The sequence below is a fragment of the Saccopteryx leptura genome, chromosome 2 (assembly GCF_036850995.1).
Source record: "Saccopteryx leptura isolate mSacLep1 chromosome 2, mSacLep1_pri_phased_curated, whole genome shotgun sequence".
In the NCBI taxonomy this organism is placed as follows: domain Eukaryota; kingdom Metazoa; phylum Chordata; class Mammalia; order Chiroptera; family Emballonuridae; genus Saccopteryx; species Saccopteryx leptura.
Genome location: NC_089504.1, coordinates 152,558,748 through 152,573,519, shown reverse-complemented (window position 1 = coordinate 152,573,519; position 14,772 = coordinate 152,558,748).

Here is a 14,772-nt window from a genome sequence, read left to right as displayed (position 1 = left end):
TTTTTTCATATGCCTATTGGCCATTTGTATGTCCTCTTTGGAGAAGAGTCTATTCATTTCTTTTTCCCATTTTTGATTGAATTGTTGGTCTTCCTCGTGTTGAGATTTACAAGTTTTTTTTTTTATAAATTTTAGATATTAACCCCTTATCAGACATATTGTCAAATATGTTCTCCCATTGTGTAGTTTGTCTTTTTATTCTGTTCTTATTGTCTTTAGCTGTGCAAAAGCTTTTTAGTTTGATATAGTCCCATTTGCTTATCCTGTCTTTTATTTCCCTTGCCCATGGCGATAAATCAGTAAATATATTGCTCCGAGAGATGTCGGAGAGTTTACTGCCTATGTTTTCTTCTAAGATGCTTATGGTTTCATGGCCTACATTTAAGTCTTTTATCCATTTTGAGTTTATTTTTGTGAGTGGTGTAAGCTGGTGATCTAGTTTCATTTTTTTGAAGGTAGCTGTCCAGTTTTCCCAACACCATTTGTTAAAGAGGCTGTCTTTACTCCATTGTATTTTCTTACCTCTTTTGTCAAATATCAATTGTCCATAGAACTGTGGGTTTATTTCTGGGTTCAGTTATGTTCCATTGATCTATATGCCTGTTCTTATGCCAGTAGCAGGCTGTTTTGAGTACAATGGCCTTGTAGTATAACTTGATATCAGGAAGTGTGATACCTCCCACTTTATTCTTCTTTTTTAAGATTGTTGAGGCTATTCGTGTTCTTTTTTGGTTCCATATAAATTTTTGGAATATGTGATCTATATCTTTGAAGTATGTCATTGGTATTTTAATTGGTATTGCATTGAATTTATAGATTGCTTTGGGAAATATAGACATCTTAATGATGTTTATTCTTCCTAACCATGAGCACGGTATATGCTTCCACTTGTTTGTATCTTAATTGATTTCTTTTATCAATGCTTTATAATTTTCTGCATACAAGTCTTTAGTCTCCTTGGTTAAGTTTACTCCTAGGTACTTTATATTTTTGGTTGTAATAGTGAAGGGGATTGTTTCCTTAATTTCTCTTTCTGACTGTTCATTGTTGGTGTATAAAAATGCCTCTGATTTCTGAGTATAGATTTTATATCCTGCCACTTTGCTGAATTCATTTATCGGGTCCAGTAGTTTTTTGACTGAGACTTTAGGGTTTTCTATATACATTATCATATCATCTGCACATAATGATAGTTTTACTTCTTCTTCACATTGATTGATTTTCGAATATTTTACCAGCCTTGCCTCCCCAGAATAAATCCCACTTGATCATGGTGTATGATTTTTTTCATATATTGCTGGATCTGGTTTGCTAATATTTTAAGGATTTTAGCATCTATATTCATTAGAGATATTGGACTATAATTTTCTTTCTTTGTGTTGTCTTTGCCTGGTTTTGGAATCAGAATTATGCTCACCACATAAAAGGAGCTTGGAAGTCTTCCTTCCTCTTGAATTTTTTGAAATAGTTTGAGAAGGATAGGAGTTAGTTCTTTGAATATTTGGTAGAATTCAGTTGTGAAGCCATCAGGCCCTGGACTTTTCTTTGTTGGAAGTTTTTTGATAACTGTTTCGATCTCATTTGGTGTGATTGGTCTGTTTAGGTTTTCTGATTATTCCAGATTGATTGTTGGAAGAATTATATGTTTTAAGAAATTTTTCCATTTCATCTAGGTTGTCTAGTTTTTTCGTGTACAGTTCTTCATAGTATTTTCTTACAATATTTTGTATTTCTGTTGTGTCAGTTGTTATTTCTCCACTCTCATTTTTAATTTTATTTATTTCAATCCTCTCTCTCTTTTCTTGGTGAGTCTAGTTAAAGGTTCATCAATCTTGTTTACCTTTTCAAAGAACCAGCTCCTAGTTTCATTGATCCTCTGTATTGTTTCTTTAGCCTCTATGTCATTTATTTCTGCTCTGATCTTTATTATTTCCTTCCTTCTACTACATTTGGGCTTTACTTGCTGTTCTTTTTCTAGTTCTTTTAGATGCAGGGTTAAGTTGTTTATTTGAGCTTTTTCTAGCTTCTGAAAGTGTGCCTGTAATGCTATGAACTTCCTTCTCAGGACTGCTTTTGCTGTGTCCATAAATTTTAAGTTGTTGTATGCTCATTGTCATTCGTTTCTAGGAATTTTTTAATTTCTTCTTTGATCTCATTCTTAATCCATTCATTATTTAACAACCTGCTATTTAGTTTCCATGTGTTTGAGAATTTTTGAGCTTTTCTGTTGTGGTTCACTTCTAGTTTCATGCCGTTGTGATCGGAGAAAGAGCTTGATATGATTTCAATCTTCTTAAATTTGTTGAGACCACTTTTGTGCCCTAACATGTGGTCTATCCTAGAGAATGTACCATGAGCACTTGAAAAGAATGTATATTCTGCTGCTTTAGGGTGAAAGGTTCTGAAGATACCTATTAAATCAAGTTTATCTAGTGTGTCCATTATGTCTGCTGTTTCTTTGTTAATTTTCTTTCTTGAGGATCTATCTAGTGATGTTAGTGGGGTATTGAAATCCTCTACTATTATAGTATTGCTGTTGATCTTTCCCTTTAAATCCATCAGTCTGCTTTATTTATTTAGGTGCTCCTATACTAGGTTCATAGATATTTATAATAGTTATATCTTTCTGTTGGATTACTCCCTTTATCATTATGTAGTGGCCTTCTTTATCTCTTACTATATTATTTGTTTTAACGTCCAATTTGTCTGATATAAGTATTGCTACCCCAGCTTTTTTTCATTTCCATTTGCATAAAATGTTTTTTTTCCATCCTTTTACCTTCAATCTATGTGTATCTTTTGTTCTAAGGCAGGGGTCCCCAAACTTTTTACACAGGGGGCCAGTTCACTGTCCCTCAGACCGTTGGAGGGCCGGACTATAAAAGAAACTATGAACAAATCCTTATGCACACTGCACATATCTTATTTTAAAGAAAAAAATAAAACGGGAACAAATACAATATTTAAAATAAAGAACAAGTAAATTTAAATCAACAAACTGACCAGTATTTCAATGGGAACTATGCTCCTCTCACTGACCACGAATGAAAGAGGTGCCCCTTCCAGAAGTGCAGCGGCGGTAGGATATATGGCCTCAGGGGGCCGCATGAGGCCCGTGGACCATAGTTTGGGGACCCCTGTTCTAAGGTGTGTCTCTTGTAGACAGTATATGTACAGGTCCTGTTTTCTTATCCACGCAGCTACCCTATGTCTTTTGATTGGATCATTTAATCCATTTAAATTTAAGGTTATTATTGATATGTAGTTCTTTATTGTCATTTTATTCTTTAAAGCTGTATTTCTTTTTTGCTATATTCTTTTCCCACTTTGATCTGTTTACAACAGGCCCCTTAACATTTCCTGCAGTATTGGTTTGGTTGTAATGAATTCCTTGAGTTGTTTTTTATCTGGGAAGCTTTTTATTTCTCCTTCGATTTTAAACGATAGCCTTGCTGGATAAAGTAGTCTTGGTTGTAGGTTCTTGTTCTGCATTACTTTGAATATTTCTTGCCATTCCCTTCTGGCCTCAAGTGTTTCTGTTGAGAAGTCGGATGTCATCCTTATGGGGGCTCCTTTTTAGGTGATAGTTTTTTTCTCTTGCAGCTTTTAATATTTTCTCTTTATCGCTTAGCTTTGGTATTTTAATTATGATGTGTCTTGGTGTAGGTTTTTTTTGGTTTCTCTTTCATGGAGTCCTCTGTGCTTCTTGAACTTGTGAGAGTTTCTCCTGCATTAATTTAGGGAACTTTTCAGCTATGATATGATTGAACAAAGTCTCTATCCCTTGTTCTTTTTCTTCTTCAGGAACCCCTAGGATGCGGATGTTATTTCTCTTCATGTTGTCACAGAGCTCTCTAAGAGTTTCCTCAGACTTTTTGAGTCTCTTTTCTTTTTTTTCTCTGCTTTCATGCCTTCATTCCAGTTGTCCTCCAACTCACTGATTTGATCCTCAGCTCTATCTATCCTGTTTTTAATTCCTTCGATTGTGGTCTTTATTTCTGATATTGTAACTGTCATCTCCGACTGATTCTTTTTTATACTTGCTATTTCTTTATTTACGTGTTCATAATGACCATCCATTATTGTTCTAAGATCCCTAAGCATCCTTACAATCATTATTTTGAACTTCGCTTCTGGAAGTTTGATTATTTCCATATCACTCAGTTCATCTCCTGAAGGTTTCTCTTATGGTTTCATTTGGATTGCACTTTTTTGTCTTCTCATTGTCTGTGTTTGGGTGTTTTGTTTGTAGAGTTGGTTAAGTCTAGGCTTGGTGTTGTCTGCCTCCAGTTTTCAGTTGTGTTATTTCTAGGTCTTCTTGGGCTGGTATCAGCTATTATTTGTAATCCACTTTTGGATTTGGGCAGCTTTGAAGTCTTGATTTGTTTGTTTTCTTAACAGGTGATAATCTTGTTTACTGATCTCAGCAGGGGGTTTCCTTGAAACTGTATCCAGGAATGTGATGGCTGTAACCTGAGACTCTGAAGGCCTCTTCCAACAGCTAATCTCTCTGGGGGCAGGGTGTTTTCTCAGCTTCAGTAGGGGGAGGTGTATCTCAGATCTCCATGGAGACCTGAGTTACTGCCCCTCCTCCCCACTTCTTGTTTTCAGCTGTGTCTTGTTGTGCTGATTGGAGCTGGAGAGATGTCTGGAGATCTCTGATCTAGAAGCAATTCAGTACTGTTTTGTGGAAGGATCAGTCCCTCACCCAGCTATGGCCACCTCCAGCATGGATGAGTCAACTTTTTTAGGTCGTCTCCTGCATTCCTTAGCCCCTCACCATCTGTCCCTCTCCTTTCCGCTTGGGAGATAAGCTGGTCTTTTTAACACAACTTGCTCCCTGGTCACCAGGCAAATGGCTGTGAGCAGTATTTTCTGCTCTTTCCCTGGAGTGAGATCCCCTCTGGGCTCTCAGCCTCACACCCCCCCTCCATTCCTGTAAGCAGGGGAGATTCAGGCGCTCCCTACCAGGTTTGTTGTTGCTTCTTCTTTGCTCCTTGGCTTTTGAGAGCTGTTCTTGTAGTCCAGAGTTGGTTTTTCACATTGATTTTTTCTTAATTGATTTGTATTCCAGTTTGGTGGTTAGAGCTGAGCATCTGGGCATCTGTCTACTCCACTGCCATCTCAAATTATTTTATTCTTGATCCAAATTTTTTCCTTGTGGCATTTTGTGGGTTCTTGCTTCATTTTTTGCATCTTTGTCACTCCCCCCAACCCACACCTCCATTCTACGTATTTTTGTTCCACTTAACACAATAGAATTTTCAGTTTTTCACTACATTTTCTCAAAAACATTATTTTGTCAACTCTTATTAGTGTTATTAACAATACCACTCTCAAATGCCATTAAAGAAAAAGAAATCAAATATCATGGATACTAAAGATAGTGATGTAGCTCAGATAGATGAGAAAAAATTTATAGAAAAAAATTTTAATAGCTTAGAAACCTTAGAGTTAAATGACAGAGAATTTAATATTGAAGTCCTAAAAATACTCAGGGATATACAACAAAGCACAGAAAGGCAATTTAGGGAGCTGAAAAAACAATTCAATGAACAGAAAGAATACCTCACCAAGGAAATTGAAACTATGAATACGAATCAAACAGAGATGAAAAACTCAATTCATGAACTGAAAAATGAGGTAACAAGCTTAGCCAATAGATTAAGCCTGATAGAGGAGAGAATTAGTGACATAGAAGACAGGCAACTACAGGTACTACAGAAAGAAGAGGAGAGAGACTCATAAATTTGAAAAAAATGAGATAGCTCTACAAGAACTGTCTGACTCCATCAGAAAGAGCAACATAAGAATAATAGGTATATCAGAAGAAGAGAGAGAAAATGAAATGGAGAACATATTCAAACAAATAATAAATGAGAACTTCCCAAGCCTGTGGAAAGAACTAAAGCCTCAAATTCAATAAGCAAACAAAACACCAAGTTACCTTAACCCTAAAAAAACCTACTCCAAGGCACATCATAATGAAATTGAGAGTGACGTCACGGAAATGGCGCCGTGAGCAGCGCGTCCGACAGATCTCCCCAAAATCACAACAAATTTATCAACTAGAAACAGGAAAATTTATCTTCGGAGCAAACTGAAAGCAAAAGGACTGTTATCACTCGAATCTGAGAGACGAGGGTGTGGAGGAAGCTACCGCAGGGACGTTCTTTCAAGCCGCGAGAAAGTGCGCCTGTGGTAAGTCATCCCGCACTCGGAAGCCGCCGCCGCCGCCGGCCGCCGCCGCCAGCCGCCGCCGCCAGCCGCCGCGAGCATCGCCCGGGTCGGTTGCAGGGCGAGCGGCAAGCAGCCGCTGGCGCGCTCCCGGTCTGGTTGCAGACCGAGCATTGCAGACCGAGCACCGCTAACGTTCCCAGCGGCCCGCGCACGGGGAGCGGGAGAGGCCCCAGGGCGGTATTCCCTACTTGGGAGATTCTCTCCGCGGGCGGGGCACCTCACCCAGCCATTCAAGCTAACAATCAAGCGTTGGGGGAGGGGCGCGCGCAGGCAGCCTGAAATACCTTCGGGAGCACAGCTGCGACCCAATTACTAAAATTAACTTAACCCGTGAAATCTGCGCACCCTCGGTTCTAATTGATAAGATCTCTCTCAGTTCACCGACCCAAGACAAGAGGCGTGATATTTTTTGGTGCCTCTCGCTAAAGGGGCGGGGGCAACTTCTGATTGATAGAGCCTCCATATTCAGGGATAAACGCTAACAAGAAGGACTTGGCAGATAATAAGATCTATACCACACTAGTCGCAAGCAGAGACTAGTGCCTCTTCTTACCGGCCAAAACAGGCTACAAAGTGTGGAAAGCCTGGGTTGAGAGGTCCAACGGAATGCTAGGCGCTGAACAATCACCTTGACAACAATTGACTCCCACCCCCGCCTGATTACACTGGAGGCCCTGACTGTCAGAGCCCTTCCCAGAGCCTTGCACTGAGTGGGGATAGAGTGGGGATTTCCCAGCTCTTTGAGTCTCTTACTCCCCAGGCAGAAGCAGTGGCAGCCTTGTGGCTGGATCGCCAGGCTGCTGGTTCGGGAGGGGGGGACTGGGAGAGAGAATCCACGAAGGCGAACTCTCTCGTCGTTAGACCCTGCAGACACCGGCAGGCCTTGACTACCAACAAGACTAAAGCCAATTGTGTGACATTGCCATAGAACCCCATCAACTGCAAGTCCCTGCCTGGGTGTGGCGCAGGGGCAGGGCCTGGGGTGCAGAGTCGCCGACCGGGAAGAGGGAGAGAGGAGAAGGAGGAAGAGGTTGACATCTCAAAATCAGGAAAAATCCACAGACTTTGCAGCTTGTTCCACTGTTTGTTGGTTTTTTGTTTTTTTTTTTTGTTGTTGTTGTTGTTTGTTCCTTCTATCTTATTGCCTTTATTTCATCCACCTCAGTCCTTCTATTCTCTGCCCATCTTATGCTTCCCTTTTCTTGAACTACACTACCCATAAGTGTTACATTTTATTTCTCTTCTTCATCCTCACCCTCCTTTGGGGTTATACTCCAGGACACTTAATTCTCACTCTCTCCTCTTTTGTTTTTTTTTTGCCTTATTTTGTTTTTTTCTCTTCCTTTTTTATTTCTTCCTTCGTTTTTCTCTTTTTCTTATTTTTTCCTTTCTATTCGTTTTTTCTTTTCTCGTTTTACTTTCCTCCCATTTAATCCTCAATCACGAACAAATTAGTTAATTTGGGACTCAAGGTTTTTTTTGGCTTTGTTTTTCTTTTTCGGTTTTGTTTTTGTTTTTTTCTGGTTGGTTTGTTTTTGTGGCATTTTGGGTCCTCCCAACCCAAGGTCTCCATTGTATTTGGTCTTTGCTCCACTTAATACAACGTATTTTTACTTATTATTTTTATTTTTTCTTCTTGATTATTCCTTTTTTTGTCCTTTTTTCTGGTTCCCTCTTGTCCCTCTCATTATATCTCTTGGTTGACCGTCACCCGCAGGCAGATCAACTTAGGCTTGTCTAAGATTTTCTTCCTTTTTTTTTTTTTATTTATTTTTATTTTTTTATTTTTTTATTTTTTTTTATTTATTTTTTTATTTTTTGCCCCCTTGAACTCTTCACCGCAAACCAGGCCCTCCATTATAGGCACGATATTTCCCTGAGGAGGGGAGAGGAGGGAAGGAGAACAAAGAAAAAAAAAGGGGGAAATAATAAATTATTACTGCTTTTTTTTGTGGGGTGTTTTACCCTTTGTTGTTTTTTTGTTGTTGTTGTTTTTTTTTTTTTTGTTTTTTTTTTTTTTTTTTTTTTTTTTTACTTTTTACTCTTTATTAATTCTAATTAGTGCTATCAACAAGACTACCCTCAGATGCCAATAAGAAAGAGGAAATCGAATATTATGGATACAAAAAAAAGAGAGGTAACACAAATAGATGTGGAAAAATTTATGGAGAAAAGACTTAACATATTGGAAGCCTTGGAGCTAAATGACAGAGAATTTAAAATAGAAATCTTAAAAATACTCAGAGATATACAAGAAAACACGGAAAGGCAATATAGGGAGATCAGAAAACAACTCAATGAACACAAAGAATATATTACCAAGGAAATTGAAACTATAAAAACAAATCAAACAGAAATGAAAAACTCAATTCACGAACTGAAAAACGAGGTAACAAGCTTAGCTAGCAGAACAACCCAGATTGAAGATAGGATTAGTGAAATAGAAGACAAACAACTTGAGGCACAACAGAGAGAAGAAGAAAGAGACTCAAAAATAATAAAAAACGAGAAAGCCCTACAGGAATTATCTGACTCCATCAGAAAGAATAACATAAGAATAATAGGTATATCAGAGGGAGAAGAGAAAGAAAATGGAATGGAGAATATACTCAAACAAATAATAGACGAGAACTTCCCAAGCCTGTGGAAAGAACTAAAGCCTCAAATTCAAGAAGCAAACAGAACACCGAGTTTTCTTAACCCCAACAAAGCCACTCCAAGGCACATCATAATAAAGATGACACAAACCAATGACAAAGAAAAAATTCTCAAGGCAGCCAGGGAAAAGAAGAGTACAACATATAAAGGAAGGCCTATTAGATTATCATCAGATTTCTCAGCAGAAACTCTACAAGCTAGAAGAGAGTGGACCCCAATATTTAAAGCCCTGAAAGAGAGGAACTTTCAGCCAAGAATACTATACCCATCAAAGCTATCCTTCAAGTATGAAGGAGATATAAAAACATTCACAAATACAGAAAAGATGAGAGAATTTATCACGAGAAAGCCCCCACTCCAGGAAATACTAAAGGGGGTTTTCCAACCAGATTCAAAGAACAAAAGAAAACAACACCACAAGTAACAGCTCCACCAAGAACACAATAAAACCAAACTTAAACTGTGACAACAAAGGAAAAAAAAAGGGGGGGAGAGAATGGAGATTAACAGTAGCAAAGGACGATGAAGTGCAGAAATACTTATAAGATAGGGTACTACAATGAATATGGTAGGTACCCTTTTCATTACTTAATGGTAACCACCCTAGAAAAAACCACCACAAAAACACATGACTTAAAAAAGGTAGCAACAGAGGAAAGAAGTATGGAACACAAACAAACAGAAACAAATGATAAAAAAACAAAAGAGAAGAATCAAACTAGATACAAAACTAACAGAAAGCAATTTATAAAATGGCAGTAGGGAACCCACAAGTGTCAATAATTACACTAAATGTAAATGGATTAAACTTACCAATAAAAAGACACAGAGTAGCAGAATGGATTAAAAAAGAAAATCCAACTATATGCTGCCTACAAGAAACACATCTAAGCAACAAGGATAAAAACAAATTCAAAGTGAAAGGCTGGAAAACAATACTCCAAGCAAACAACACCCAAAAAAAAGCAGGTGTAGCAATACTCATATCTGATAATGCTGACTACAAGACAGAAAAAGTACTCAGAGACAAAAATGGTCACTTCATAATGATTAAGGGGACACTGAATCAAGAAGACATAACAATCCTTAATATATATGCACCAAACCAAGGAGCACCAAAATATATAAGACAGCTACTTATTGACCTTAAAACAAAAACTAACAAAAATACAATCATACTTGGAGACCTCAATACTCCGCTGACGGCTCTAGATCGGTCATCCAAACAGAGAATCAATAAAGATATAGTGGCCTTGAACGAAATACTAGAACACCTGGATATGATAGACATCTACAGGACACTTCATCCCAAAGCGACAGAGTATACATTTTTCTCTAGTGTACATGGAACATTCTCAAGAATTGACCATATGTTGGGCCACAAAGACAATATCAGCAAATTTAGAAAAATTGAAATTGTACCAAGCATATTTTCTGATCATAAAGCCTTGAAACTAGAATTCAACTACAAAAAAGAGGGGGAAAAACCCACAAAAATGTGGAAACTAAACAACATACATCTAAAAAATGAATGGGTCAAAGAAGAAATAAGCGCAGAAATCAAAAGATACATACAGACAAATGAAAATGAAAATACGACATATCAGAATCTATGGGATGCAGCAAAAGCAGTAATAAGAGGAAAGTTTATATCACTTCAGGCCTATATGAACAAACAAGAGAGAGCCGAAGTAAACCACTTAACTTCACACCTTAAGGAACTAGAAAAAGAAGAACAAAGACAACCCAAAACCAGCCGAAGAAAGGAGATAATAAAAATCAGAGCAGAAATAAATGAAATAGAGAACAGAAAAACTATAGAAAAAATCAATAAAACAAGGAGCTGGTTCTTTGAAAAGGTCAACAAAATTGACAAACCCTTGGCAAGACTCACCAAGGAAAAAAGGCACAGGACTCAAATAAATAAAATCCAAAATGAAAGAGGAGAGATCACCACAGACATCATAGATATACAAAGAATTATTGTAGAATACTATGAAAAATTATATGCCACCAAATACAACAATCTAGAAGAAATGGATAAATTCCTAGAACAATACAACCTTCCTAGACTGAGTCATGAAGAAGCAGAAAGCCTAAACAGACCAATCAGCAGGGAGGAAATAGAAAAAACTATTAAAAACCTCCCCAAAAATAAAAGTCCAGGCCCAGACGGTTATACTAGTGAATTCTATCAAACATTCAAAGAAGACTTGGTTCCTATTCTACTCAAAGTCTTCCAAAAAATTGAAGAAGAAGCAATACTTCCAAACACATTTTATGAGGCCAACATAACCCTCATACCAAAACCTGGCAAGGATGGCACAAAAAAAGAAAACTACAGACCAATATCTCTAATGAATACAGATGCTAAAATTCTAAACAAAATACTGGCAAACCGAATACAACAACATATTAAAAAAATAATACATCATGATCAAGTGGGATTCATCCCAGAATCTCAAGGATGGTTCAACATACGCAAAACGGTTAACGTAATACACCATATCAACAAAACAAAGAACAAAAACCACATGATCTTATCAATAGATGCAGAAAAGGCTTTTGATAAAATACAACACAATTTTATGTTTAAGACTCTCAACAAAATGGGTATAGAAGGAAAATATCTCAACATGATAAAGGCCATATATGATAAACCATCAGCTAACATCATATTAAATGGCACTAAACTGAAGGCTTTCCCCCTTAAATCAGGAACAAGACAGGGTTGTCCACTCTCTCCACTCTTATTTAACGTGGTGCTAGAAGTTCTGGCCAGAGCAATCAGACAAGACAAAGAAATAAAAGGCATCCATATTGGAAAAGAAGAAGTAAAGGTATCACTTTTTGCTGATGATATGATCCTATACATCGAAAACCCGAAGGACTCCACAAAAAGATTATTAGAAACAATAAACCAATACAGTAAGGTCGCAGGATACAAAATTAACATACAGAAGTCCATAGCCTTTCTCTATGCCAACAATGAAATATTAGAAAACGAACTCAAAAAAATAATCCCCTTCACGATTGCAACAAAAAAAATAAAATACCTAGGAATAAACATAACAAAGAATGTAAAGGACCTATATAATGAAAATTACAAAGCATTGTTAAGGGAAATCGAAAAAGATACAATGAGATGGAAAAATATTCCTTGTTCTTGGATAGGAAGAATAAATATAATCAAAATGGCCATATTACCCAAAGCAATATACAAATTTAATGCAATTCCCATCAAAATTCCTATGAGATTTTTTAAAGAAATGGAACAAAAAATCATCAGATTTATATGGAACTATAAAAAACCCCGAATAGCCAAAACAATCCTAAGGAAAAAGAATGAAGCTGGGGGCATTACAATACCTGACTTTAAACTATATTATAGGGCCACAATAATCAAAACAGCATGGTATTGGCAGAAAAATAGACACTCAGACCAATGGAACAGAATAGAAAGCCCAGAAATAAAACCACATATATATGGTCAAATAATCTTTGATAAAGGGGCCAACAACACACAATGGAGAAAAGAAAGCCTCTTCAACAAATCGTGTTGGGAAAACTGGAAAGCCACATGCAAAAGAATGAAACTCGACTACAGCCTGTCCCCGTGTACTAAAATTAATTCAAAATGGATCAAAGACCTAAATATAAGACCTGAAACAATAAAGTACATAGAAGAAGACATAGGTACTAAACTCATGGACCTGGGTTTTAAAGAACATTTTATAAACTTGACTCCAATGGCAAGAGAAGTGAAGGCAAAGATAAATGAATGGGACTACATCAGAATAAAAAGTTTTTGCTCAGCAAGAGAAACTGATATAAAAATAAACAGACAGCCAACTAAATGGGAAATGATATTTTCAAACAACAGCTCAGATAAGGGCCTAATTTCCAAAATTTACAAAGAACTCATAAAACTCAACAACAAACAAACAAACAATCCAATAAAAAAATGGGAAGAAGACATGAATAGACACTTCTCCCAGGAAGAGATACAAATGGCCAACAGATATATGAAAAAATGCTCAGCTTCATTAGTTATTAGGGAAATGCAAATCAAAACTACAATGAGATACCACCTCACCCCTGTTAGATTAGCTATGATCAACAAGACGGGTAATAGCAAATGTTGGAAAGGCTGTGGAGAAAAAGGAACCCTCATTCACTGTTGGTGGGACTGTAAAGTAGTACAACCATTATGGAGGAAAGTATGGTGGTTCCTCAAAAAACTGCAAATAGAACTACCTTATGACCCAGCAATCCCTCTACTGGGTATATACCCCAAAACCTCAGAAACATTGATACGTGAAGACACATGTAGCCCCATGTTCATTGCAGCACTGTTCACAGTGGCCAAGACATGGAAACAACCAAAAAGCCCTTCAATAGAAGACTGGATAAAGAAGATGTGGCACATATACACTATGGAATACTACTCAGCCATAAGAAACGATGACATCAGATCATTTACAGCAAAATGGTGGGATCTTGATAACATTATAAGGAGTGAAATAAGTAAATCAGAAAAAAACAAGAACTACATGATTCCATACATTGGTGCAACATAAAAATGAGACTAAGAGACATGGACAAGAGTGTGGTGGTTACCAGGGGTGGGGGGAGGGAGGACAGGGGGAGAGTTAGGGGGAGGGGGAGGGGCACAGAGAACTAGATAGAGGGTGGCGAAGGACAATCTGACTTTGGGCGAGGGGTATGCAACATAATTTAATGACAAAATAACCTAGACATGTTTTCTTTGAATATATGTACCCTGATTTATTAATGTCATCCCATTACCATTAATAAAAATTTATTTAAAAAAAATAAAAAATAAAAAAAAAATAATAAAGATGAAGATGAAATTCAAAAAAAAAAAAAATGAAATTGACACAAACCAGTGACAAGGAAAAAATTCTCAAGGCAGCCAGGGAAAAGAATACAACATATAAAGGAAGGCTCATTAGATTATCAACAGATTTCTCAGCAGAAACTCTACAAGCTAGACCCCAATATTTAAAGTTATGATGGAGAGGAACTCCCAGCCAAGAATACCATACCCATCAAAGCTATTCTTCAAATATGAAGGAGAAATAAAAACATTCACAGATACAGAAAAGATGAGAGAATTTATCACCAGAAAACCTCCACTTCAGTATTTAGGAAATACTAAAGGAGATTTTCCAACCAGACACAAAGAACAAAACAAAACAAAACTACAAAAACTCCAAGATTGCAATAAAAACATGATTAATCTGTGACAAAGAAACAAAAAAGGGGAGAGGACAAAGATTAACAGTAGCAAAGGAGGATGGAGTGCAGAAGCACTCATGAGATAATGTATTACAATGAACATGATATGTATGCTTTCCATTACTTAATGGTAACCACCCCTGAAAAAACCAACACAGAAGTACATGGCTTGAAAAAAGAAGTAACAGAGAAAAGAAGTATGGATTACAACCAAACAAAAATAAATGATAGAAAAATAAAAGAGAAAAACCAAAGAAGATACAAAACTATCAGAAAGTAATATATAAAATGGCAATAGAAAATGCTCCAATGTCAATAATTACACAAAACGTAAATGTATTGAACTCACCAATAAAAAGACACAGAGTAGCAGAATGGATTAAAAAAGAAAATCCAACTGTATGCTGCTTACAAGAAACACATCTAAGCTACAAGGATAAAAACAAATTCAAAATGAAAGGTTGGAAAACAATACTCCAAGCAAGTAACATCCAAAAAAAAGTAGGTGTAGCAATACTCATATCTAGCCATGCTGACTACAAGACAGCAAAGATAATCAGAGACAAAAGCACTCATTTTATAATGATAAAGGGACATTGAATCAAGAAGACA